This window comes from Vidua macroura, chromosome 7 (genome assembly GCF_024509145.1).
Source record: "Vidua macroura isolate BioBank_ID:100142 chromosome 7, ASM2450914v1, whole genome shotgun sequence".
NCBI lineage: Eukaryota > Metazoa > Chordata > Aves > Passeriformes > Viduidae > Vidua > Vidua macroura.
This window is the reverse complement of record NC_071577.1, coordinates 30,776,942-30,803,074: the sequence shown is the minus strand read 5'-3', so window position 1 is coordinate 30,803,074 and position 26,133 is coordinate 30,776,942. Positions and strand designations below refer to the sequence as shown.

The window sequence follows — 26,133 nt, the reverse complement described above, 5'->3', positions numbered from 1 at the left end:
TCTCCCTGCTCCCAGTCTTCCAGCCAGAAAATCACAGCTGGACCAAAAGCCAAAGAGAAGACTCATCAGAGGCACCACAGCTTCCTACTCTGGCATACTTGGTTTATGGAGTCTGTGATTGTACATTGGGTAAACTAACCAATAACGTGGCTAAAGAAATGAAAAAGAAATGCATACCAAAAATGAGGAAAAAATAGCAATGTTATATGATGCTATGAATGACTAAGTTATCTTTTGTAGCATACAGGTATAACCTTACAAAAGAAGGCCTCATAAAATAATGGCTCAGGCCTGTTACCTCAGCAAAGGACTATGGGAAAGTGACTTCACTGAATTAGAGGTAGAAAAACAAGTTATGCAATGATTGTGTGCTCACATCGTGGTGTATGGTGGTTAGTTGAATTATATTTGTTATGTTTTAAAACCATGTAACTGATAATGGGCTAACTGCCTAAAAAGGCCCTGTTTTTGCAATAAAGCAGCTCTCCTTTGCACTGCCTGGGGACTCTGTGTCACTATGGACCCTCACCCACAATCTTTGTCCTTCATCCTGCTGTCCTGTGAGGGAAACCAGGTCTCACACAGGACTTGTAGCTGTGACTCAAATCTATTCCTCCAGACAGGAGATACATCCAAAGTCTCATGTGCATCTCCATTACAGTGGGTCCCAGCCACATGTTCTTCTGGCATAGAAGGCCTAATTCCAAGGCCTTTCCAAAACCTTTTTTAGGCCAAGACCTGAGTCTTGTTATGAGGGGACTTGTGCTGAAAGGCAGTCAAGAAGTCATAAAGAAATGTGCTCATCTCCAATCTCTCCAGGCTGGAGCCAAATGTCTTTATAGAAACTTCCTGTTAGAGAACTGGTGTCATCTGGGAGACAATTCTTATCATTTCTTCAGGCTGAATACCTATTTATTCAATATTTCAATATTATTTATTGAAAACAGGGCAATCTAACTACCCTGTGATCTTCCTTAACCCAACTGGAATTTCTAAGAACTTAACACAATGTCTGGGACTTTTCTAAAAGAAAAAGATTGTGTGATAGCTCAGAACTGCCAGGCTTTTCCAGATGAAAGTGAAATGGGGTAAGAACAGACAGATAATAAGTGAAAATGAGGACAATGCATTAAAAAAAAAAAAAAGAGAAAGGGAGACAGGAAGACTCACCTTTAAATGAAAATATTATCTTGCTAAATTGCATGATTAAAAGTCAAAAGAAAAAAATTTGAATGTGGCACAAGTTAAAAGAAGTATATTTTATGCAGATTTTTTTTGTTTTTTATCCTATCTTCTATATAGTCAATGATCTGTTGCACATAAAGCTGTAGGATGGTAATTAGAAACAGAGTCTAATCCCATGACAGGAAATAAACTTATCAATGGCCTTTGTAGATCCCATTCAAACCATTGGGAAATTGGTAGTCTTGAAAATTGCTACGCAAGACCATGATCTTAGAGATGGATATAGCAAATACACTTATCTGTAATGAGTTCATACTGGTTTTTTTGCCATAAAGATTACCCTTGAATAAGAAATCAAGCCATTTCCTGGTTTGGACTTTGTCAGGGTTCCTGGTAACAGCACTGAGGAGAAAACCCACGTAATTTGCTTGACAATCTGAGACAGACTCCAGCTTCCAAGCAAGCACAAACAAGAGATTTTCTAGCATCTCATGGGCTGAGCTAAAGACAATAACAGAGCATTACATAATGTGACAGAAACACATTTTCACCACAATCCATTAGTGCAGCTGAATCACTCAATTCTGCAAACTGCACTGATTGTTCAACATTAATTGGGGCAAATTAAGTTATAATTTATGACTGTTCTACTTCATAATTACTTACGGAAGGAAATAGTGAGGAACTAATAATTAAGATGATGGGGAAAAGCTTCAGAATAATTTGTTAAACAAGAGTGTCCTTTCTTTTCCTTTGCCTTTCTCCCTGCTTAGAAACAGCCTAGTAACTTCCCTCTTGGTTTCCTGGGCTGTCATTTAGAGCTGTGCCTCAGTACCCAACTCAGGGGAAACAGAAAATTCACAGCACCCTTTCTCTGGATGCATGGATGGGTCCTATGTCCATACTGGTATGAGAGACACCCAAGAGCCAGTGGACATCCTCGGATGATACGACAATGGAAAGTGTTTTTATAAACAGAAAGGAAAAATAAAGAGAAGAAACCAGAATAGCCAGGAGATCTGGAAACTAAAGGAGGGATCCCTGAGTTTGAGGCAGATGTGAGGAACCCATAAGCCTGAAGCAGACGCATCATTACAGACCAACAGTCCAGGCTTAGTGTGACTTCTGCATCGGGCCTGAGCCTCGCTTTTTCCAGAATGAATTGGACCCTTAATGAAATGAAGAAATAATTTCAAACAAGACCAATAACTACTGCTTATCTTATATACACAGAAAAGGAAATTTAACTTAGGCTCAAAGGCAAATTACAAAGAAAAAGAAAACATCTAGCTATGTAACCTCATTCCTTTCACAGCCTATTATTCCTTGCATATTTTCAGTCCTCTTCAATTAAATGCCCTGTGCTATTTTAAAGACTGCTAATCAGTGCCAGTTCAAATAGATGTTTTAAATTCATGCAGATGAGGAAGACAGACATCCAAGACATAATTCTTTATTTCAGGCTAACTTACTCAAGTTATAAACTGCCTTTTTGAACATAAAACAGGCATGAATGATCCATTTTTCCATGGTGATCAGAAGACAAGGTGTGGGGTTGATAAGAACATCCTGATATTTGGCAGCAAAACCTCATCAAACCTTTCCGGACAAGATAATATTCAAATCCAGAATCTGAAATAAAAGCAGTATGCAATTTCTTTCCAAGCTGAAAATCCATGATCATTTTGTTCCCATTTTTCTCCTGTCAGACACTGTTTTCTTAAACAGAAGATATTTGTTGTAGAAAAAACCTAAAGGAGTTGACACACATAAAAAGGCTTTGGCTCCCACCCTGTTTTCCTGTTTACCAAGTAGCAAATCTTGCCTGAATTTCTCCACAGCACACAAAGATAACTAGCAGCTAAATAACACGCTACCAGCAAACATATCATTACAAGGCCAAGTCAGTTCATACTATTCATGCATGAAACACCCACTGAAAGAGATGGCAAATCTTTACACAGAATCACTGTGGATTCAGGACCAGGTGGCAGCATGGAGTGTATAAATCAGAAAAGCTGGACCTTGATTTCTGTTTTTGAAGATAATACATCTTTAAACAAAAAAAATGGAGCAAGCTAGAGATTGGTGATAGGCTCAAATGATGGCTGTTTTCCCAGGGAAGAACACAAAACCATCTTAGTGTAAAGGATGATGATAGCTTTTCACTTTACTGGAGAGGCAGAGAAGGATTGTGAGGACAGCTCACTAGAGGATGTCTTCATGTCAAGGATCAGTGGAATGTACAGATAATCAAGCAGATATAAATGCACTTGAAAAGCTACCACATTAAAAGCTTGGCAGAGCCATTACCCATCTTCTAGGCAAGGGAAATGTGTGCCCCAGCCTGCTCAAGCACTCCCTGATGCTCAAGCTGGCCCCATTTAAATCAGCCTCTTGGCCACCTTGCCACAGTAACCACATGAACAACTTCACCATCTGGAAATTCTTCCTGGAACCTATTCACTGCAAGAATTTGGGTCTGGAATGAAGATACACAGGGCAGTGAAAAAGCAGAGCATGAACAGCAAAAGCTGGACATGGCTTCAGGATAAAGATGCTCCTTATTCTGTTCCCATGGTCCTCCCTCATCTGTATTAGCCATGCAGGCTTGGAAAAGAGACCTGAGTGAGGTGAGATTGTGTTATGTTGGCCCTGTGCACATGGACCAATTTTCTCATATTATAAAAGCAGGATCCTCCTAAGCCCAGGGGTGACGAACATCCTTTCCTCTGCCAAATTTCTCATGTTGGGTGTCTCTATGCGAAAAGATGGTTCTTTTTGTTCTTGCCCACAGCAGCAAGCCAAAAATGACAAAAATAACAAAACCTCCCAAACAAACAACAAAAAACCCTACACACATACCAACCCCCCCCCAAAAACCCAAACCAAAACAACACAAAAACCCTACGCCTGACAAAAAAATCCAAAAAACCCACCAAAACAAAAGATAAAACTATTCAGCATTTTTTGCCTTCTTTGAAATACCACAAATACTTCTGACAATAAACCAGGATTTTCAAAGGGATGTCCATTTGGGGAACCTAGTTTCTTAGCAACTGCAAGAGACCACTTAAGGAGTAGAGATTTCAAGAAGAGAAGCGATGAGCATGCTCTAAACCTTGCTGCTTTTTAGGAGGTTTCGGAAGGGAAAATTGAAAATATAAACCCTCAAAACATCTGCTTCCACTGGCAAAATTTCATCTCAGTGTCGTATCAGACACAGTCTGCTGGATGCCCTGTGCATCCTCCTGCTCCCACTAAAGTAAGGTGCTATTGTCTGTAAGGAGTCCTGTAACAGTGCTGCAAGCAGGTCCTGTTTACATTAAGATCAATCTTTCAACATGCTTAGGAAGTTCAAACAAGCACTTGGCTGTAAATCTGAGAGGTTTACCCAGACAATGTTGTTAGCTGTTTGTGTATGTAGGAAATGCTGCAGGTTGACCGAACACTTCTTCTGAATAGTTGTTTTAATACATCTTCTGTGTCAGTCACAAAAGTGATGGGCGGAAAAAAATGTTCATTGTTACTAAAAAAGAAAGTCAGTTCCCAAAATAAGATGTATCACACTCCATCACTCCTCTGCCAAACACTCCTGTGTACTTAATGACTCCACTAGGAAAAGAGATTAAAGAGAATTGTATAGATTGGATTATTGAATGACAAACTCTTTCAACCTGCAATTCTGAAAGCAGAACGTTCTGGCATCCCACCCCACACTTCAGCAGCCAGAATATCAGATACAACCAAGGTTTGCCTAATTTACTGCTAGTAAGAGATGAGAGTTTCCTTTGCTGTTGGAGCAGAGTTTTTCTATTAGTCTAAAACAGAAAGCAGTGCAGATGAGCAGAACACAGGGCAGTTTTGTCCTTTTCATTTGCCCTGCTGAATGGACTGTCAGCAGTTCAGTCTATGTATCATGAATGCTAAAGCACTGCTTCAGAAGGGAGTCCTCAATAGAGCTGCTGTGGTACCAGGCAGCCTCCTAATTCCCACTGCTGCAAGAGCAGCACAGAACAGCACACAAAAAAAATCCTCTCCCCCAAAAAACCCCAAACATTCTCCTTTCCCCCCCATTCAACAAGCTTTCTGCTCTCCATTTCTGCCTCCTCTTTCTGCATTGCTGAATATACATCTGGAATGGGATCAGTCACATTTCAGCGCTGCACACTTTACCCCAGCTCTCCACTGGGAAACAAAATCCCTTTAGGTGCCTCTTCAGGCAAATTTCTTTAGTGGCCTCTTGTTTCCCCCCTCTCCCCTGCCTCCTAGGTTTTTCTGATTTCTGAATAATTTGTTCACACAGTATTGCTTCCTTTGCTATTAGAAGCCATAAATCAAAACACAAGCACTACAAGGTCTTACACTTTCAGAATCTATTAATATTTTGTTTCTTTGGAAAATAAAAATCTATGTGACAAGTATGAGGGAGTCACAATTTCTCTTTTAACACAGGCTGATGGAAATGGAATTTAATCCAAATTTCTGACAAAACCAAACATTTTTTCCCTATTACTTTAAAAACAGAAGAGTTCCCTGAACCTTGGCTCATCAGGCTTGTGTTTGCAGATGCTGCCCAGTACAATGTGCTTACATGTTGGGCTCCCTCCCTCCACAGTCCCACCCCAGCCTCTGGCATCCCTTGACCCCAGGACAGCAATTTGAGGAGGGTTCTCCCTGGGTCCCAGCATCGCCTGTCAGCTTTGCTATCTGTCACCACAGAGCAGCATGGAGTGACACTCTGCACAAGGAAATCACCACTACAAGCCTGGCTCAGGGGACCTCAAATCAGGTTCATATGGAAGGACAAAATTACCACAGGGCAGGGAACTGCTGAACCAGGCAGCAGAGAGATTTGCTCTGGTAGCTGCTCAGCAAGAGAAATGCTTACTGTCCCCAGAATTGTTTTTCCTGGTCTTGTGGACAAAATCTCCTTTTGCCATTAAATTTGTAAGTCATGTTACTTTGAAGATGGCTGATTCTGGATTGCTTTACAGATGTCAGGATTATTTACTACAGAAGTTCCTTTCATTATGAAAAGAATTTTTATAGTTGAATTTCACTAGTTGCAAATAAGTGAGACACCATTTAAAGCACCAAAGAAGGGCTTTCACCACTTCAGAGCATTGGTTTTTGTAACCACTTTTGCAAGTCTGCAGAATTTATGGCTGAAGTGTGTTTGTATAATGTGATCCCAGATTCCAAGAAGTAAGATTCCAAATAATTCAAAGCTAAACAAAGTCTCACACAAATTATAAACTGTGAGGTTCTGTAGTGTCTTTTTATTTAGGGAGCTTCTGAACATAAAAGAAAGTGCAGCCAGAGTCATTAATAGCTGGCTCTCTCTTCCCAGGAACTCACCGGTAGGAACCACTGAGGTCCATAGTTGCTGTTGGAGGATGCCAGCACAGCTGAATGCTCCATTCATCATCTGCATGCCTTTAACAAGGATTACACACACACATACACACAAACTTCAAAAGGCCAAAGGTTTAGCCAATCTGTGAAAACCAGGCAATTAGTGCAACCTCTCCTGTTAAAAGCTGGTATCCTCAGCTAACAATCCAGGACCGATCACTGAAAACAATTAGGGTTGTTAACATACAAGACACTAATGACATTTACAGTGTGAAGTCATGTGGCACGCCAGCATGATGTCGAGATTTTATACTGGAGGATACATATGCAAGCACATGTTATAAAGCTGCTCATTAGAGACTACCAGAAATGTCACCTTAGAATCCCCACTCCTCTGAATAAAAATGTAAAAGGAGCCAAATGTTTTCTTCTGGTGATGTATACTAAGGATCACTGGAGTTGTACATTTAAACACAAGAGGGAGAGTGAGGTCCCTGTCTTTATCTGCCACATTTCTAGGGACAAGGAGTGGGTCTTGATGGGCTCTGAAGCTAAATGCAATGAATCAACAGCAATACGGGCCATGGAGATGGATTTAAAATTCTGTTCAATCCCTCTACTTGAGGCACTGGAGATGGACTTAAAATTCTGTTCAATCCCTCTACTTGGGGCCATGGAGATGAATTTAAAATTCTGTTCAATCCCTCTACTTGTCTCATCTTTTGGAAAGTAGCAGAGTTCCCTCTGTGCTGCAAATGATGGGGTTTGATTACTGTTGCCTTTTTGAGGTCTCTCACACTTTTTAATGATGATGGAAAGATGTATTTCACCTCTAGCTTTGCAATTTCTGTTCTAATGGGAAATTCAAACAAGGTTGGTTTATTCAAGTTTTGAAAGAAAACAAATTTTGTAATGTCAAAATTTTTCATAAAGCAGACTTTCAAGTGTTCACTAACTGTCATCCTGATGCTTTAGTGGGCATTTAGCAGAGCAAATCTAAAGCAGCTGAAATATCTGGAAAAATTAAATAGCAACTGTTGATCTAAGAAAAATACAAATTGATGGAGCAACCTGCATTGGATGCAGAATTAAAATGCACATGGGAAATAAACTGGAATAGTTCACTCAATTTTTGTTCATCACAGGTCATCAAGTTAAAATGAGAAAAGCAAACTTACAGTGTTTTACTAACCTGAATTATGGAATAGCAAGTGGTCTAGGACTGCTCCCATAGAAGTTTGGAAAAAACACGCATTTTAAAAAGACTGATTCCTCTGGCAAATCCATAACAGAGTATGGCCATGGGCCATAAAGGACAGACCACACACACGCTTTCTGGACAATCAATGACTGGACAAAAGTCTTCCCTCTGACTTCATGATATAAACTTAATGGTTACCAATTATTTACTTACTTTGTAAATAAAGGTCATGCTTTGGTGCTATCTCTCTGCTCTGCATATGCTTAAACAATATGAAAATCAATGCACCATAAGGGAAGGGCCATAGCCTTTTTTTCAAGCAGGAAGAGTTCTTTGTCACATTTTAAAAGCAAAAATCCAAACCCAGAGGAGCATAGATGAGAAGGTCTTCGAAGAATTCAAACTGAACTGCAGCCCAAATGCAAAACACAAAGATATTTTCTGTCAAGGCTTGAAAAATGCATTTTCCCTATTGGCTGGTGGTGACTCTGTGGCTTTGGCTGGTACTAACAGGTCATGAAGCCATCACACATTTCTACACTTTTTGGATTCCACCTTTAAAATAACCACCACAACTGCCAGAAGCCCAAAGCATAATTCTCCAAACTGACACATAATTTGAAGCCTTTTACCTTTTTTTCCTTTACCACATGAAACACATCCACTGATTTGCAGAGTGTGGCTTTTTCAGAAGCTTTATTCTATAATCACTCTAGGAAAGCAGAAGACACTTTGCAATACCCACCCCACGCCACCCAGCTTTTTCTTTCTTCCTTTGTTCCCTTCAATGGCAATAGCAGGAAGGAATTCCATACAGCATTGAGGATGAACAATCCAGTTAATAACATTGCTGGAAATTCACACATCTGGGATAAAAGCAAGCTTCAGCCTGACAGCTGTTTGAAACATACAGATAGTCTCATCCTGTTGAACAAGAGCTCCCCAGTACAAATTTTAGATGACTCAGACAACATTTTATTCAATTTTACTAACTTGGGATTTAACACTTGCTTGTGAAAAACCTGCAAGGTAATTTGCAGAGGCCTGAAGATCTGTGGAGATTAAAAGACCTTCAACTAACCTGCCGTTAGGAGAGAGCACATCTGAGCAATGTGAGTGTCAATGTGGTTTAACTGCCCCAAGAGCTCTGGGTTTGCACCACCCTGCAGAGCACAGAGCCTGGCCCTGCCACTCTCCTCTCATGCCCAGCTCCACGAGGGATCACATCCTGTTAACATCTGCTGCCTTGGGATCCAGAAGGCAAACTGGAGGAAGCCATCAGTCATTTGCTACACTTGTCACACCTGAGTGAGCCACTGCTCTCCAAAGGAATTTCTGTACCCACAGAAATTGGGTATAAATTTGATATAATGCACTTGCAGATCCTTGTCCTCAGTGCTAATAATAATAATTGTGCTGTGTACAATCTGCTGGCCAGGAAAACCTGTTTTATTTACAATATGAATAATAATAAGCCAAGAATTTCCTCTTCTCTGCTAAGCAGAACCCACTTCTGCTCACTTTTGGCTCTGTCTACCCAATGTTTTGAGCATTTTCTGCATGCTTCCTGAAGGCAAAAGCTGACCATTCCACTCACAAGCAACCCAATAAAACTTCTGGTGCTACAAACCACTCTACACTTCCTTTAACAGTCAGCAAAGAGACATCTCCAAAAACAGCTGTCCCATCAGCAAAAATGATGCTTTCAGGACACGTTTCCACCCCATTTTTAGGCAAGAAAGATGGATCAGATCAAACCAAGTTGTTTCAGCACAGAGGAGAGAGTAGGCAGGAGGCAAACGTAGGGAAAATACACAAAGGCATAGAGGGAAAATAGACACACAAACAGTATTTCACTGCAAGGACCTATAATCTGGCAGTTGGACACGTCCAGCTTTTTTTTTAACCTTTTGTTCATTGTTTTAGTAATTTTATCTCTTGATGACAGATGAGGCGGATATTACTAGGAAACTAAATGATTTCTTTGACTCAGTGTTCTGCAGGGAGAATGAGGGAAACATGCCAAAATTTGAGAGAAATTTCCCAGGGGCAGAAAATGAAAAATTAATGAAATGCTAGGCAACACACAAGTATGTCAAATGACCGAAAAAAAAGGAATAAGAACAATTAAAATCAAACAATGCTCTGGAGAGGTTGGGAGTATTAGCAAGTCAGGAGCAAGAGCCTGAAGAACCTTTATGGAGGAAACCCTTTAACTCTCCATGAGGAGCAGATGAGAGACCAGGCAAGCTCAGGTTCAGGACAGAGAGTGAGGAACATCAGGCTCCCTGAGCCTGGCCTGAGCACTGGGAAAAGTTACTGGCAGTAACTCAAATAAAAAGTGACACACATTCACAGGAGGGGTGTCAAGGTGAACAGACGTATTTTTTTTTCCTATACAGAGGTGACAATGAGGACAGATCCAGAATGAATAAGCCAATCCTGCTAAATTAGTTTTCAGCAGACAGGTACCTTCTCTATAGTCAATAAGCAAGTGCAGAAGACAGTGTAGCTATGCAGTAGCTTAGCAGGTAGGTACTTTTCCTCAAAAGTAGCAGGTGGGCTAATTTTCCTTATTGTGCATAAAGCTGTGCACATATTATTGCATATGGAGGTGTTCTGCTCCCATGATCCAGTTATTGAAAGGCTGTGTCAGCACCAAGCCCAAATTTGCTGGTCCCATCTTGCAGTAACTCAGCTGCCTGTGAGCTGAGCAGTCCACAGCTCTGAGTCCCAGACTCTAACCCATTCCCAGCTTGGGGCTGTCACACTGGCTCTGTGCACTGATCCTGCAGTGGCCCCGCATTTGTGACTGCAGTCCCAGCACTCTCTTGGTGGGAGACAGCAGGAGAAGGCTATGGATTTTGTTTTAAACTCAAGAAAGCACTTAGGAATATGGCTATGCTACTTTGGGACAGGGTTGTTTTCCTAGATTAGTGAGTGACACTTCAGCCTGCTGATAAAAAGACTGATGCAGAAATACAAAGAAATGAGAAAATAGGTCAATCAGTCACTTCTGAGAACAGGAGAGAAAGGGAATAACTCTGGAAGACAAATAGTTGAAAGGAAATCTGACTAGATGATGGTGCAGGATATTGACCAAGAAAGAGTCATCAGTGACAGGAGAAAAAAAATCAAACAGGCCAATGATGGAGAACAGAAAGCACCTGCTTTACAAAAAGCAGAAAAAGGCTTCTTGTGGTCCATATCCCAGAAAACCAACATGTTTTGCCAGGCACAGTAATAGCCTCTAGTCTCCTTCATTCTATTTTAAAAAATTTATTTTCTATCAAGGCTGCTTACCAACAGGTCACATGGTGAGCATAGAATATCTGCTGGTATCAACTAGGCTGCATTCCCCTACCACAAGCAGCCAACATTTCTGTTTTACAGAAGCAGAGTGAGGAGAATTGTCAGATGGTGAGAAAGGTGCCAAGACTTCTTTGATGGAAGGTGATAGACAGGTCTCACACTTCCATACCAACTGTTTCAAAGCCTGATTTTTCAATCACTTTTAATAATTTCTCCTGGATCCAAAATGAATGTGGACAGATGACATGATACCCAGACAAAACCTGACTCTCCCACTGGGAGGAGGAATATTCCTGTGGTTTGTATGAACTCAACTTTTAAAGCCAAAGAAAGTAACATTTTTCCTATATGCAGCCATTACATTTCCTTTCTATGCATCTCCTCCTTCCTGTAAAAGAAAAACACTCATGAATAAGTGAGATCCAATATATATACATTTATGTATATATATAAAGTGTGATGCTGGAAGAAACCTGCTGCCAGAAACCTTGCATGCTTTGAGACTGAAGCCGTGCTGAAATCCACTGGAGCCCTTCATTCACAGCTTGGTGGGCATCTTCCAAAACCCTGCACGAAGTTGTAACCCAGGGCCTCTCCTGCAGGTGTGGGGAAACTCATGGATTTTACATCACAAATGGCACAACATGAAAAACAGCCCCATTCCTACCAAACTGACTGGCAGGCTTTTCTCCCAGCTGAGTGTTTCACCAGTTCAACAAGAATAAACACGTTGTAAATGGCTGTCCACCAGCAGTGTGGGGTAAAGGGATGCTCACCAAACCCAAGCCAGACAAAAGGCAAAGAGCCAGCTGGCACCTGTCAAAGGAAGCCAGCAGTAGGCAGAAAAAGCATGAGGTGGAAAGGGGAGTGTCAGATTTTGACCTCAGGTATGTCTGTGCAACCTTTTTAGTCCCTGGGTTTGGAAGTGGATTTGTGCAGGTGTAGCCAGCACTTTCAGTGTATTTATTGCAGCATCAGGTTTAAAGCACTGGTTCAGTGGCACAATGATGAGCAATGACATCAGAGCCCAGATTTGCTTTGGGTCTACAGCTGCTCATCTGAATTTTTGGCAGCCATCTCCATGAGCTAAGGTTTTCATTGGGCTCTTTGTTTGGTACCAGCTGGATCCTCAGCAGCTGGAGTCAGCAGCTGTAATTTCACATTGCTGCAGTGAAACCCAGGGGAGCTGTTAGGATTTGTCCCAGCTGAGGATCTGGCCCACAGAAGGAAGGAGATCACATCATAAGGGAAGCAGCTTCGCTGAGGAGCCATTGAGTCTGCTATCTGGCATTGCAGCAGGGGGAACTGACACTTTACCAGAAGGAGAGGAAGGAAAGATCCCACTGAGCCCCTGTCTGGATGTGCAGCCCTGCACCAAAGTTGGGTGGGGATGTAAATCCCTGCATGGGATCCTTTCCTACCTGGAAGCACCAATCTCTGCCCTGGATATTGCTATGCATTTTTCTGCATATAAATCAGCTGCATCACCACGACTCTAATTCATTCACTGGCACAAGTGACTCCTAAATAAAACTCAGCACTTTGCAGATTTGAATTACACACACACACAAACACACTCACACACACACACACACACACACACACACATACACACCGACACACATAAGGGAAAAAAAAGCCAGCCTTTTTCGCTTTCCTCCAAAATCCAACACAAAATAATGACCAGAGGAGGCTGTGAGCTATTTGGGAAGTAACATCACAGAGAGAGAAGAACCTCAATGAAATGGCCTTGTGGGGAGAGGAAGCATTTTGCAGGGTCTGGCTGCCAGGCTCCTGGGGAAAAAGTGTCTCCAAAATCCAGGGATGAACCCACCCACAGATGGAGCCCTGCTATTCAGGACTCTTCAGCAAGTGAAAGAATGTGTACAACCTACAACAGTTTATCCTTGGGTCCCTTTTCTGCATTTACACCTTAGATATCACATCACCTTGTGATGCACCCTGACCTTGGGGTGTCCCACAGCCTCTGTGTGGTCCTGACATCCTTGCTGAGTAACATTAGAGACAAGGCTCTGAAAAGCCCCAGCAAGAGGCTGGTCCATGAACAAACATGTCCCCAAGCAAGCCTCAACCCTCACCGTGCAGCTCACAGGCCTCCTTGGCTCATCGTGTAATTAGAGAAGGCCAAAAGAATTTAATTTGGATAAGAGGTGTATTTGGCGGGCAACCACTGAAATAATATTTCAACTTGTCATAGCATCTCCTCATGAGAAGATCTCAATATTATGAGGTTAAGAAAATCTGAATGTGAAGCAGAGCCACAACACAAAACTGTGCTATCTGTCAAAGTCATCAACAGCCTTGTCTGCAGGATTTAACAGTCAAACTCCCAGCCCAGGGCCTGTCAGCTCTGTCTCCCACAGCAGATAATACATTCAGCAGCAAAACTCTTTCACGTGAGACAACAAATTATTTGACCACAGAAGTGAACTTTGGATTTTAGATTCTCCTTCTCTTCATCGGTGATGAGCGTGTAATAAGGAGGTGAAAAAAAGAACTGCAAAACAACAGAAAAACAGATGTAAGTATTTCTGAATTAGATGGGTAGATGGGAAGCTTTTTCTGCCAGAGGATTGTACACACCCTATATGCAGCACTTCCAGGACTGCATCCCTAAAAAAAAATTCCTAATTTAACAAGTAGGTTTGAAACTTCTACAGAGTAATAGCTGACCTTGTAGTCATTGATCAGAAAGCACTTTAGTGTGGAGTAATCCCCTTGCAATCCATGTATAAAAGCTTTTGTAGAGCTCTCACCATTGCTGCAGTGGTGGGCCTGGTAACAGAAATTAGGCTCAGCCTCCCCATTCCCATGCAGGAAATGACAGCAGAGTATAAAATCAAAAATTTGAATTTACCAAGTCGGAGAAACCTCTAAGTGGGGAATTCAGAATGTCTGAAATGGAGAGAAAAGCTGCTTCTTGAGGGGCTGCACTCAGTGCTACAAGCCACAAGACAGCTCTGTCCTGAGCTGAGGGTAGTGACCAGCAAGCAGGTTTGCTCTGATGACAGCATTCTGAGTGCCTGGGCTGCATTGTGACATTCCCTGCTTAACTGGGAGCACATGGTCACCTCCAGCTGCAGAGAGCTGAGCCTGAATTCCTCCCCTGCCCCACTACAGTCAGTACAGAAATTCAAACTCCAAAGACGCATCATCATATGTGATTTCACAGACACACACCTGAGTTGCTACAGGAGCTGGTGTCCTGCCTCACCACCCTGTACACTCCCAGTGCTGAATGCACCGACAATGCTGCTCTGAGGGCTTTTGTACTCACTGGAATCCCTTGCTGCAAGCAAAGGAGTATATGACCTTTCTCTCCAGAGGAACTAGCAAATTAGCCCTCTAAACCTGCATCAATTGGGCCGTGTTAAAAGGGAGAGCCTTCAATCTCTGCAGTAAATCTGTAATTCAGTCAGCGTGCAGAGCAGCTGGATAAGGGGGGCATCTGACACCAAACAGATGTCAGATTTTATCCTTCTTTTTTCTCCTCTCTGCCTAGTCTAGAGAGTGGGTCTCACATGCTCCCACCTGGGGACACATCTGCTTGATCAGGCTCCTGGAAATGAGCAGTGATGCACCTTGTGTGGATCACTCAGAGAATCTTCTCTGAGAGATCTGATGCCTACATCATCACGTAGTGACAGTGGCACCCCAGCACAGGCTGCAGGCAGGGTGCTGAGGTGAGGCTGAGCTGATCTGCTCTGGCTTTCAAACCAACCTGACAAATCCAGAGGCAACACACAGCAGTGTTCAGTGGTGGAGGGCAAGTGATCACCTCAATGCCACAACACAGGCAGGGGAGTGTGTCCTGCACCAGACACCCCAACCAGCCACTGCGATCCCATTGATGAGGACAGCGAGAAAACAAGGCACAAATCTCCCCCACCATGTCAGTCTGAGACATTTGAAACATTGTCCTAAAAGTCTTTGTTCTTCTCAATGTTTGCAGGTCACATCTTTGATAAACTAGTTTCCAGCTAAAATTTAATGACTAGTGAGGCACTTGTCATTAAGGCACTTGTCAGTGCTCTCAGGGCAGCGGAAGCCCCTGGGCTTGTGCCACTTCACAGTGTGGTGCTGGAGGGGAGGCTGCTGGGCTGGAGGCCCCAGATCTCCACAAGCACCCCCTGCTCAGCTTCCTGAGAGTACAAACATTGCACCCTCAAGCATAACAGTAGGAAAGAAATTTAAGATGTTTGAGATGTTTAAGATAAGTGGGTCACTTAGCAAGGCTGCACAAATGGCATTTCCAGAAGGGTGTTGTTATTTATACAGCACCATAGGGGACTCTGGAGATTCAAAGACAAATAAATCATGACAGACTCCTTCCCCGAGGGACTTTGTAATCTACAGCTCCAACCCTCAGGGATGGTAAATGCTTCCTGTGAGGTGATTAGTGCTATCAACTCCCACTGACTTTATAATAGACACAAGGATGCTTAACACCTTGAAAGACAGCACTTTCAAATTACTTTCATCTTCAGCACTAAGGCCACTTACACATAAACATAAAGTTTAAACATAATTCAAGTAGCAAAGGGTAACTATACCAAAGAACAATATTCTGCAAAGGACAGGTGGAGGAGAGGACTTCCTTGACTTTCATCTCCAGCTTCTACACCACTGGGATTTGCTGATAGGAGATGGACATCTCTGAGGGGTTGAACAGAAAAGTGACCTCACGTGAGAGTGCAGCAAGACACAAGGGAAAACATCACAACCAAAGCTGACCTTCAGCACTGGCTGGGACAAGACATCTTGCTGCTTCTGGGGTATTTCTTCATTTGGGGTTTTTAAGTGGGTTTCTTTACCATTTCAGTCGCTTCATAAATGTTAGTTGTATAATAGTAAACCATCTACAGCAGAAAAATTCCTTTCCTAAAAAATAAGTGATCCAGATGGAAGAGATGCAGGAGTGTCCTAGATCTTCAGACTATAAATCTGATTCAGCTGCTGCCTCCAAGTTCAATCTTTTAATTAAATTTTCTCCTTTTATAAGTGGTTTTGTGTTTGGGAGGGGAGAGGAGAATTTCTTTTTTTGGGCATCGAATCTTACAGCAATGAGGTTGCCTTTTTTTGCCCCCAAATCTTACATCTCCAGGTAATTTGAGCTGCTTCCTCCATCTAATGATTGGCATGCTGTAATTCCATAAAAATTTCAACAGAGAGACAGGTCAATCCTTCTAATGAAGCTTATCTTGCTGAAGCTGTATAATTTGAGGCAGATAATCAATGTAAAATTTATGTGCTCTATTTATTAACACCTTTGATGACTAATGGTGAAGGTTATTTGTGTTTGTTGAGGGCTTTTTAATCAAATTGACTATATTTCTGTATAGATAGGGAGAGATTATGCTGCTGTTCTGCCAAGTGGTAGAGAAGCAACCCTTCAAACCACTAAGAAAAATAGGGACATTATTTTATGCGCAGGAGGAAAAATACTGTTCACCTTTTTAGCACTTTTCATTTGGAGAACTCAAAGTGTTTTGAAGAGATGAAGGATGGGGAAGGGACAGTGTCCATTAGAATTATTAAGTTACCCTCTAAACTTCAAAGTGATCTATGTTCAAGTCTCTTACAATCAGAGGGACAGAGAAACACAGTCACTGTGGGGTTTGACATCACAAATATCCTATAAGAACTTCACTGTGAGCAATGTATACATGTGGAGAAGTGGACACAGGCCCTGCAGCCTACACACCTCAGGAGCAGGATGCACTTTCCTGTGCTTCCCTCTCAGCTGCAAAACTTCCCAAGCAGACATACATCACTCATATTACCCTGCTCTATAAGCAGTTGAAGGTGTGAAATACACTGGGGGTTTAACATCCAATTAACTCTAGAAAGGGACAGGACATCTCTAATTTTTAATGTCCACAGCTTCAAAAACTTTCAAAAGTAAATCCTGTTAGTACAAGAACTGCTTCTAGTCCCAGAGACTAATATAAATACAGGTAGTATCCTAAAAATAAACATCTTCCCAGGTGGATAGAGATGGGAAGAGACAGAAGAGAAGTGTGAGCTTATTTACAGACCAGTGTGAAACTGCACAAGGCTTTCCAGCCTCATCATCCTCTGCTTCCCAAAGGACTCCTTGAACATGTTATTGTTTTCACTGGGATTTCATTCCAATGGGAGGAAACAATCAATCAAAGATATTTTCTGCTCTAAAATGCTGCTTGGCTTTATGAGGTAATAATAAACATATTCATATTAAATTTTATTCCTGTGAGCCATGAATAGCAGCAGCACATGTACAAGCAGTTCCCCTGACTTAAGTTCCACATTTTCCCAAGTCACTGAAAAAAAACTGATTTCCTTTCTGTCTTGCAGTTCAGACAGGGCTAGATTTCAAATGAGGAATGTCTTTTGCAGGCGTAATTTTTGCATAATTAGGGCACCCTCATTTGTGTGGCAGCCTTGAGAAGAGAGACAGGCTAAATCTTTGTGTTTCCTTCTGCCTCTGTGTGGCTGAATATCAAAGACCTAGAAATATTCTGCACCTTAAATTCAGTTAGAAGGTTGAAAACCTCAATAAAGGCTCAGGGCTTCAAAAGCCATACCTGATGCATTAAGCATCACATCTTCCATTCAATAATCTCAACTTACTTTGACTACTTGCTACACAGATCAGACTCAGATTTTTGCTCCTATATCGTTAAAGCAACCTCTTAGTCACCAGCACTGCTCCAAGACAGCAGTGAGAGCACTGCTAAGAAACTCATCCAGATAACAAGAAAAAAATACAAAAGAACGTAACTTGTGTTATATTGCTCAGCCCACTTGCAAAAGTCAGAGTTGTGAAAGCCAGAGAGAGAAAACTGAGCTCTGTGTGTATATGTAAATGTTTATAACCATCCATACCTAGAGAGACAGATACACATATATAGATGTGGATGGTATAAACCTGTCAGATTAGCAGCCTGTATAAAAGAAGTGCAACACCACTAGCAGTTGAGATAGACAATTCTTGGAAATACTTTTGTGTGGAAGGAACTTTGTACTTTGCCATCTATATCTGTGAGATACACAGCTTTCTACAAGATGTGGCCTCACTGTGTGTTGCTCTGGCTTCCTGGATGCCATATGTTGTTTGTCCAGGTCACATTGCATGCATGGCATGGCTCTTTTTGGCTGTCACCTGGTTAAGATGTGAGTGACACAGTTGATTCCGGGGGCTGAGGAATGCTGTGCTCTTACACAGCAAATGAAATGTGTGTTCCGCTGTAACTCCTGAAAACTTCAAATTCCTCAATGCACTTTCACTTAATGTCTCTGCAGTGGGTCCCATCCCAATTTTACAATGGGTTTGCTCATACTTTGTACCTGAATACAAGACTTTCCTGTACACTTGCTCCTCAGTTCCACAAGCAGCTGAGGAGCAAGCAGCTTTTTGCCACCTACCTGCCTTTGTGGGCTTGGAGAGTGACTCCAGTGCTGTTTCACAGCATCTGAACTGGGCTGAGTGGCTGTTACTGTGACAATAATGGAGATGATAACATTTTTATCTAATAGCATTTGATTTGTTTCTATCACCTACAGTAATAGGGCCCCATAATACAGGCAGTTGTATGCATGCTGTGCCCTGCCAAATAACCCAGTTTAAATTTCTATGAAAAGACATAATATATCCCATCTCCTTGCCCACAGAATTCTTCCTTTGTCCATAATATGCTTTTGAACAGTTTTTATTTGCAAATGAAAGTGTTTGAGAGGCATCATCTTATTTAGTTAGGCCCTTAGAAGAGCAGATATGGCTTGAACACTGGCTGATATTCATCTGTCTTCCAAATAGTAACTGCTTGCAGATCTAGTAAAGCTGTTTAAGTGGATTTGGCAAGACACACAAGGTAATATTTACACTTCTTTTTACACAGATATGCCCTTAGATATAGTTAGGGTTTTTTTTTCCAAGTCCGAGAGTTCTGTTATTGATTTGGAGACTCAAAGGTCCCCTCTGCTGCTGAGTAGCTTTAAAAGGCACTATGCCATGGCCTCTACAGTGACCAAATACCACTGTCATGATCTGCAAATGGTTGCTGGGTGCTCCAATTTAAATTGGAGAAAGAAAGAGATGCTTGCAGAGCACTCATCTACACAGACAGAGGTGGAGATCCTTCTTGGCTTAAACCAGTGCAGAAGATTGAAAGGTACCAATCAACTCATTTTTCACACAGATGGAAAATGCAGAGGAAGCAGCTATTTACTGTTTTCCTATGTTGCTGGTCAAACCTGGCAAAAGGAGATGCTTTTAAGCCTCCAGCTAGCACTACTCTCATTTCTGAAATTATATCATTCTACAATGGATTACACCAAAAAAGAAACAAATCAGAAAAATATAAAAAGACACAAAGGTTAATAAAACCGGCTTTGGAGTATCCATCACGTGATGTTTACTGTCATGAAAAGGTGCTATTTCTCTAAGAGCATTACAGACTGAAGCAGTTTGTGCTGTGATGCATGGGAAGCATCACAGATGTTGCAAACAACCCACAGACTGGAGAGCAGTACTCCACCTCAGGCCATCCAGGGCAGGAGGACAATAAATCCTCCTTCAACCCCATTCATAAGTCTTGGCACATCAGACTGAATTTGACTGATAAGATTGCCAGGAGTAATATCTTATAAACCTCACCTGCTGCCCAGCTTCTCAACACCCCCAACAGGAGACTCTGCACATTCACCTGGGCATCGACCAGTGACTCTCACTGTCCTAAAAGATCCTTTTCATTTTGGAGCTGAACCATAGGACAGGAAAAGGGATAAGCCTCATGAATTAAATGGTGTTACTCTGAATGGTTGGGTCACTTCTAAGACAACCTTGCAAAAAACAGAACCAGGGACCTCAAGACCTGATTTGGTCCATGCCACCCCCACAAGTGGCAAAAACCTACTCTTTTCATTTAAAAATTCACGTGGACATAGCTCTCAGTTTAGAAGGGAGCAGTCAAAAATTAGTAGCCTCCTTCTTGCCTTTTTCTTGTCTCTAAGGAAAAAATCCCTCAACTTCAATGCAGAAAATTTACATCAAAATCACATGTATGTGGAAATGACAGTTTTCAGGGAGATGTACACCTGTCCTTCTGCCTTCCTACTATCTCTTCCACAAGGATGTATCTGGATTTGGCTTGTTCTGCTCAGGGAAATTATAATTTGTACTTAAACTACAGCAATGGAATGTTAAAGAAAAACTGAAGTGCCAGTTAGACCCCTAATCCTCACTGACATTCCGTGCTCCTTTATATTGAGCTTTGTATTTGTATTGAGCTGACTGCCCTTATTTTCCCAATTTCCAGGCTCAGAGTTGGCATTCAGCACATCACAGGAGATGCTTTTTGTTGTTTATTACTGTTGCCTTGAATCTATAACAAGATGACTATAACCTGGCCCCAAAAATATTCACAAACCCCAAATCTGGCTGTGTGTCGGTAGCCACAGAAGGCAAGAGAAGCAGGCAGCAGCAGCAGCACAAGACAGAGAATAAGAGAATACCTGACTAGACTCACCAGGGCATGTGCAATTCCTGGATTAGTGCAGCTACAGCACATTCATAATAAAATTTTCAGAATCTCAGACAACTGAGCCCAAAGCATAAGAGAAAGTTTTTTCATCTTAAGTAAAGCATCAAAATGCAAAAGTACAAATCTATTCTGCCATAATGCATGGGAACATAATATATCTGAATACCCAAGCATCAATTAGATATCAGGCATTTCTAAGCATATCAACCAGGTAGAAAATATGCCTGGATTGACTAAAGGGATGTCCACCCTTACTAAGGCTCATTTATTCACTTAAAGAAATACAATCTTAAAAAATTTGTTCTAGCCTTTGATCTCCAGTCATCAGTACAAAAGGCATTTGGAGCACTGCTCAGACTTAATTAGCTTGCTCCTTTTTTATACATGATCTCAGTCACACTCTAATTAATCCATTTATGGTTTAAAATCTATCAGTCAAATCCCATACTTCATTCTTAAGACAAGTTCAGAAAAAGATCCACTCCTCCTCCTAATTTGTTGCACTATGAGAAACATCTACCCCTCCTCTGGACAGTCCCCCTTTCCCAGCCAAGGAGAAAACCCAGAAAACAGACACCTCCAAGGAGTAACTGAACTTGGATCACCCGGAAACGGGGCTCCTCAGTACACAGAACAAAAAAGGAAATATCAGTTTTATTTTGTAAAAAAGGAGAATGATGAAAAGCTGAACTCCACCTCCTGTATTGCACTGAGCCACTGCTGCATATAATGTGGAGAGCTGTCAAGAGATTTAATTAGGATACAAAATCCAGTGATTTAAGAATTCTCTCTCCTTAGAACATTCTTAGGAATTTGCTCAGAATTAGAGGATGGTTTAAACATTAAAGGGTTTTTTCTCTTTAATGAGATCAGCTGCATAGTGGAAAATGAGACTTTATTTATCTAAATATCACATGAAGAACTGAATAATTTAATAACCTCGCTCAACTAAATCCAACCCAATATATTTACATGTCTTTTTTCTTCTGCTCATAATATACTTATTTTGTGTTTGATTTCCAATGTATAAACAATGCTTAGCTTTACAAACCATAAAGATAAATAATAAGAATTCTGCATTAAAAATCATCAGCTGTGTTTGATAACAATAAAATATCTTTCCATTTCTACTTATATTCAACTCCAAAATCACATGATTATTCATTTATCTAGATCTCAGTGAATATTTCTGGACATAAAAAAATTTTCACCTAGTTTAATTGTGTTATGTAGCATTCTAAAATCAATGGTTGTCCATTTTAGATCAAGAATAGGACTGGAAATTGATAACAATCAATTGCTCATTAGGGATCTAGGATTGACTGACTTATGCATTTGGTTAAATACAGTTTTACAGAAAACTTCAACATTTCATGGTCTGGAAAATAAAAACTAGTACTTCTATTTCCTTTTGATACTTCTTTATCTATCACTGGGGCCAGGTTGAGCTACCCTTGCAAACATTTACTGTCTCAATGAAATGATCCATTTAGCTTAGGTTTATATTTAATATTAGTTCAGTAAAAGCTGTGCAATCAGTTCCCCCAGCAACAAGAGAAGGACTGAATATTGAAAAAAAAAAAAAAAGAAAACACAACAGAAACTTTTCCCTTGCTGTTACATCAAAAAGAAATGAGAGTAGAAAACTGGGATCGAATAATTTGGAAGGTTGCCCAAAAATAATCAGTCTAGTTTATTACATAAAAATAGTATTTTAAACCTTTTAAAATACAAGTATATTTGGATTAGTAAAAAATCCCAAACCTCTTCATCCAGCACAAGTAGATTTACTTAACTAATACTAAAGCAATTTCACAGTGCAGGTTCTCTGCATTTTAACTGAAATCCAATTTCCATTCTTAGCAAGTTTGTTATAAACTATGAATGAAAAGTAACTTGGTAAAAAAGAATAAAATTGTTCACTATTTTCTAAGTGATTAAAGCCTAGAAGTTGCAAACAGGAGAAAGAAATTTGAAGCTATATAATTGCTTATGTTTGAGTATAATTCTCTTGTTGACAAAACTGCCAGATTTGGTGTAAACTATGTACTTTGGCAAATCATCATATCCTAAAGTTTACTAAACCAGACCAAGTATCACTTGTAAAAAGATCAAAAAAGTAAAAATAAAAAAACAAAGAAACTTCTGATGTTAGTTACAGAGACTGGATGGACTCCAGGGTGTGATGACTTTAGGGTGCGTCTGCCCACTTTGGTGCATCTCCTCTCCCCATGTAATTTTGTGGCCACGCATGAGCTCAGCAAATGGAAAAGCTTAATTTGTGCACAGCTGGCAGTGTGCACTCTGCTCACCAGACACCTTCTTAGCAGAAAGCACACACTTAAATTAATATTTATTAAGGACCCCTAATGGCACCGGCCGATTTGTGTGCTTCCACTTCAGTCCATGGCTGCCTCGCAAGAGCACAGTAGGAAATAAACCAGTGCCCTCTATGCAATATCTGCTTCCCTGACTGTAAGATATGGCTGGGGAGGGGGGCAAAATGCAAGTGAGGAAGTTTCCACCTCAAATAGTTTCCCCTTTCAGCTGCCAACAGCACAGAGAGTGGTGGAGTATGGACTGCTGCAGTCTCTCACTGCTCCCTTCCAAGTCAATGCTGCTTCCCAGTCAAGTAAAGCAGAAGAAAAGTAAGAGAGAGAAATAGAGCAGATTGCAAAGATGCACTGCACATAAAGTAATATAAAGCCCTAGAGTGCTGTGTGAGCTCAGGAATATCTTCAGTTGTGGGTTTTCAATCTCTGTTTTTTCAGGAAAGAATACTTTGGAGCATTTCTAACTCCCTGGCTCCTGCTGATCCTTCACTTTGCATAAGGCTGGGCAGGTGCAAACTCTCCCCTTGCAGTGCAGTGCTGGAGACAGATGGAGAGGCCAACATTTGGTGGTTTTGCTCCATGGGCTGTATATGGCTTAAAACAGAATCAAAGGAGAGAACAGAGAAATGGTGCGATATAGGGAAGAATTAATCTCATTTGAAAGACATCTAAAAAGAAATTGAATGCATCACTCTCTAAAAGTGTCTTCATCTCAAAATTAACAACAAAGAGGTTCGTGATTAGCCCAAATGAAGGTGCAAATGTTGTAAACTTCCGAAGTAGGATCTATCAATCCCACCCACAACACCTTCAGGGAGCTGAGATCCTTGGATGCCTTTGAGTTTCCTCAGCACAGAATTTTGCCATTAGTAGCAAATCAACATATTTAGACTAAATTGCACCATACATTCTGCTTGAGAGGGGGAACATTTTGGGAAAAAACATGAAGCATGAAGGAAGATTTTCAACACTTTAGGTAAAAGCTGATGGTGTAACCATCAAGACATTTCAAACCTCTGTGCTGACTAACACAAGATCCCAAACTTTGGGTGCCTGACACACAGCAGACACCAAAGTGCACTGTGCATTGCTTGGCCATCTGGTCACCAGCACAGCAAGAAGCTTTGCTCTCCAGCAGGCTCACATCTAGAGGTTTGTCTGTAGCAGAACAAAACTAGGCTGCACCTGGGATGAGGGACATGACAGCCCCTCCTTTGGTAACCCCTGCTCGCATTAGCTTGGAACTTGAGGAGGTAACACTTCCCAAGGATAAGACAATCTCTAAAGACAATACACACAGAGTAGGAGAAGGGAAGGTACAATCCTATTTATGCCATGAACAAACTGCAGCATCAGAGAGAGGAAAAGCTGGGAATGAAACCATCTCAATCCAGCGTAGTCAAAAGTTCAAGTAAAGGGCTGTCCTTTTTCAAAAGAAAAGAAAAATATGAAATGTCTAAAAAATATTTGTGTTTTTTTTTAAAAAGAGAGTGCATGTTTATAAGATTATAAGTAGTGAGAACACAGCACCAATATTGGTATATAGATATATAGAAGATTGATGTTCTCAGGATATAAGTAAGGAGCTGACACTTTCCTATTGCTAGCACAGCACAGTCTCAAGATGAACTGAAAATGAGACTATGCTATCAGTAGTTCACTTCTGATGCCAGGTTCTCATAGTCTGCTTTTCATTTTCATCAAGCCTACTTCATTACCATTGCCTTGATGCAAATTAAGATGAAGTCATCATTCTCTAGACAGATACACAATTTTTGTTAGAAAGGCGATGAACCCAGTTCCTGTTCCTGCAAACAATTATGCAGTGAGCAGTCTAATTCTCTACAGATGGCTTAATGAGGCTGCATATGCATAAAAAGTTACCCATAGGCATATTTGCAATAGAAAGGCCATGGTTATCTCTTAGCTGCAGGGTCCTCCAGAAACCCATGTGATTACCATTGTTGAGAGTAACAAAAGCAATGCTATGAATGCATCATTAGAACAAATATTTCTTAACTCAGATTTACTTTTATGCCTGGTGCTAATATTTTTCATGATGGAATAGCATTCAGGGGGGGAAGTTCCTGCACTGTGTGGGGATGGATAATGAGCATGGACACAGCCAGCACCAGCCTCTGTGATGATCAGAAGTTCACAGAGAGTTCTGATGCCAGGATGGCATTGGTGGCCGAGCTGCAGAGCTGGCCTCGTACAGAGGTAGGCAGAGCACCTTAAATCTCTTCTCTGAGACCCAGGGAGGGATGGACAGAACCAGGTCCCTTCATGGATCAACTAAGTTGCCACTTCTCAGCTTCAAACACATCTCCACTCTCTTGGCTGTATGAAGATTTTGGCACTGAGCTGCTGGGTAAGGATGGCCACCTCTGTGGGATCAAACACTCCAGGATGGTGGGCTGAGACCAGGCAGGGCAGTGCCAATGCAGTGGGGACACCAGACATGTTTTTGTCATGGAGATGGGAGTAGTGCTTATGTGGACAGTTTCAGCAGCCTGGTAATAACCCCAAATGCAGAACATGCCTAGAAATGTACCAGGGGCCAGTCAGGACTTTATCCTAGCAACCACTTAGAGTTTTCCCCTGACTGCAGTGGAATGTTTCCAGGACCAAGTCCAGCATTACCACTCCTACATTTCTTCAGTGGCTGCTCTCAGCAGGTGTTTTTAGATTCCTTGGAGACTGAGCACATTTTATCTGCTGTAGCCCTTTATTCTTAAAACAGACCAGCTGTGATAATTTCCACCTCTCCTGTGTAATTTTTGACTGCAAAAACCCCAAATTCTGACTGCAAATTGCACACAAATGCATTTTCTCACTTTGCTCGTATTTTGCCTTGCTGCTTTTTAACATGGAGGCACACCTCACAGGGGTTGAAAAACAGGATTTTTTATCACTGACAGTCACATAGATGTCACGTGCTTTCACCATGGTAGGACTGGGATGATTGAGTTGCCACATGTGAGAGACAAGTCAGCCCCAGGTACTGTTGGGTGAGACTGAGAGGCTGGAAACTGTTCCTTTGCTGTCTGCATGGAGCATGGACCCTGCAGCTACCCAGGAGCTGAATAAGGAGTACATGGCCCAGGGATCTTCAAAGAGATCTTGAAAGGAAACAGCTGGTGTTTCAAACTCCCCTGCATTTTTCTGAAAAGCTGCATGAAGCATGTAAAAGGAAAGG

The 26,133-nt window shown here is 41.4% G+C and overlaps 1 protein-coding gene and 1 long non-coding RNA gene across 2 annotated transcripts in view; both read right to left on the bottom strand.

Annotated features, from left to right (window-relative positions):
- The window catches only part of KALRN (kalirin RhoGEF kinase), a 407,865-nt gene that overhangs the window by 268,791 nt on the left and 112,941 nt on the right, over positions 1–26,133 (bottom strand). The window lies entirely within an intron of this gene.
- LOC128810293 (uncharacterized) lies at positions 13,504–14,052 on the bottom strand. The gene is made up of 3 exons (XR_008437996.1): positions 13,935–14,052; positions 13,751–13,852; positions 13,504–13,574 (listed from the first exon to the last, which is right to left on the bottom strand). It is a non-coding gene; the product is annotated as an uncharacterized LOC128810293 (long non-coding RNA).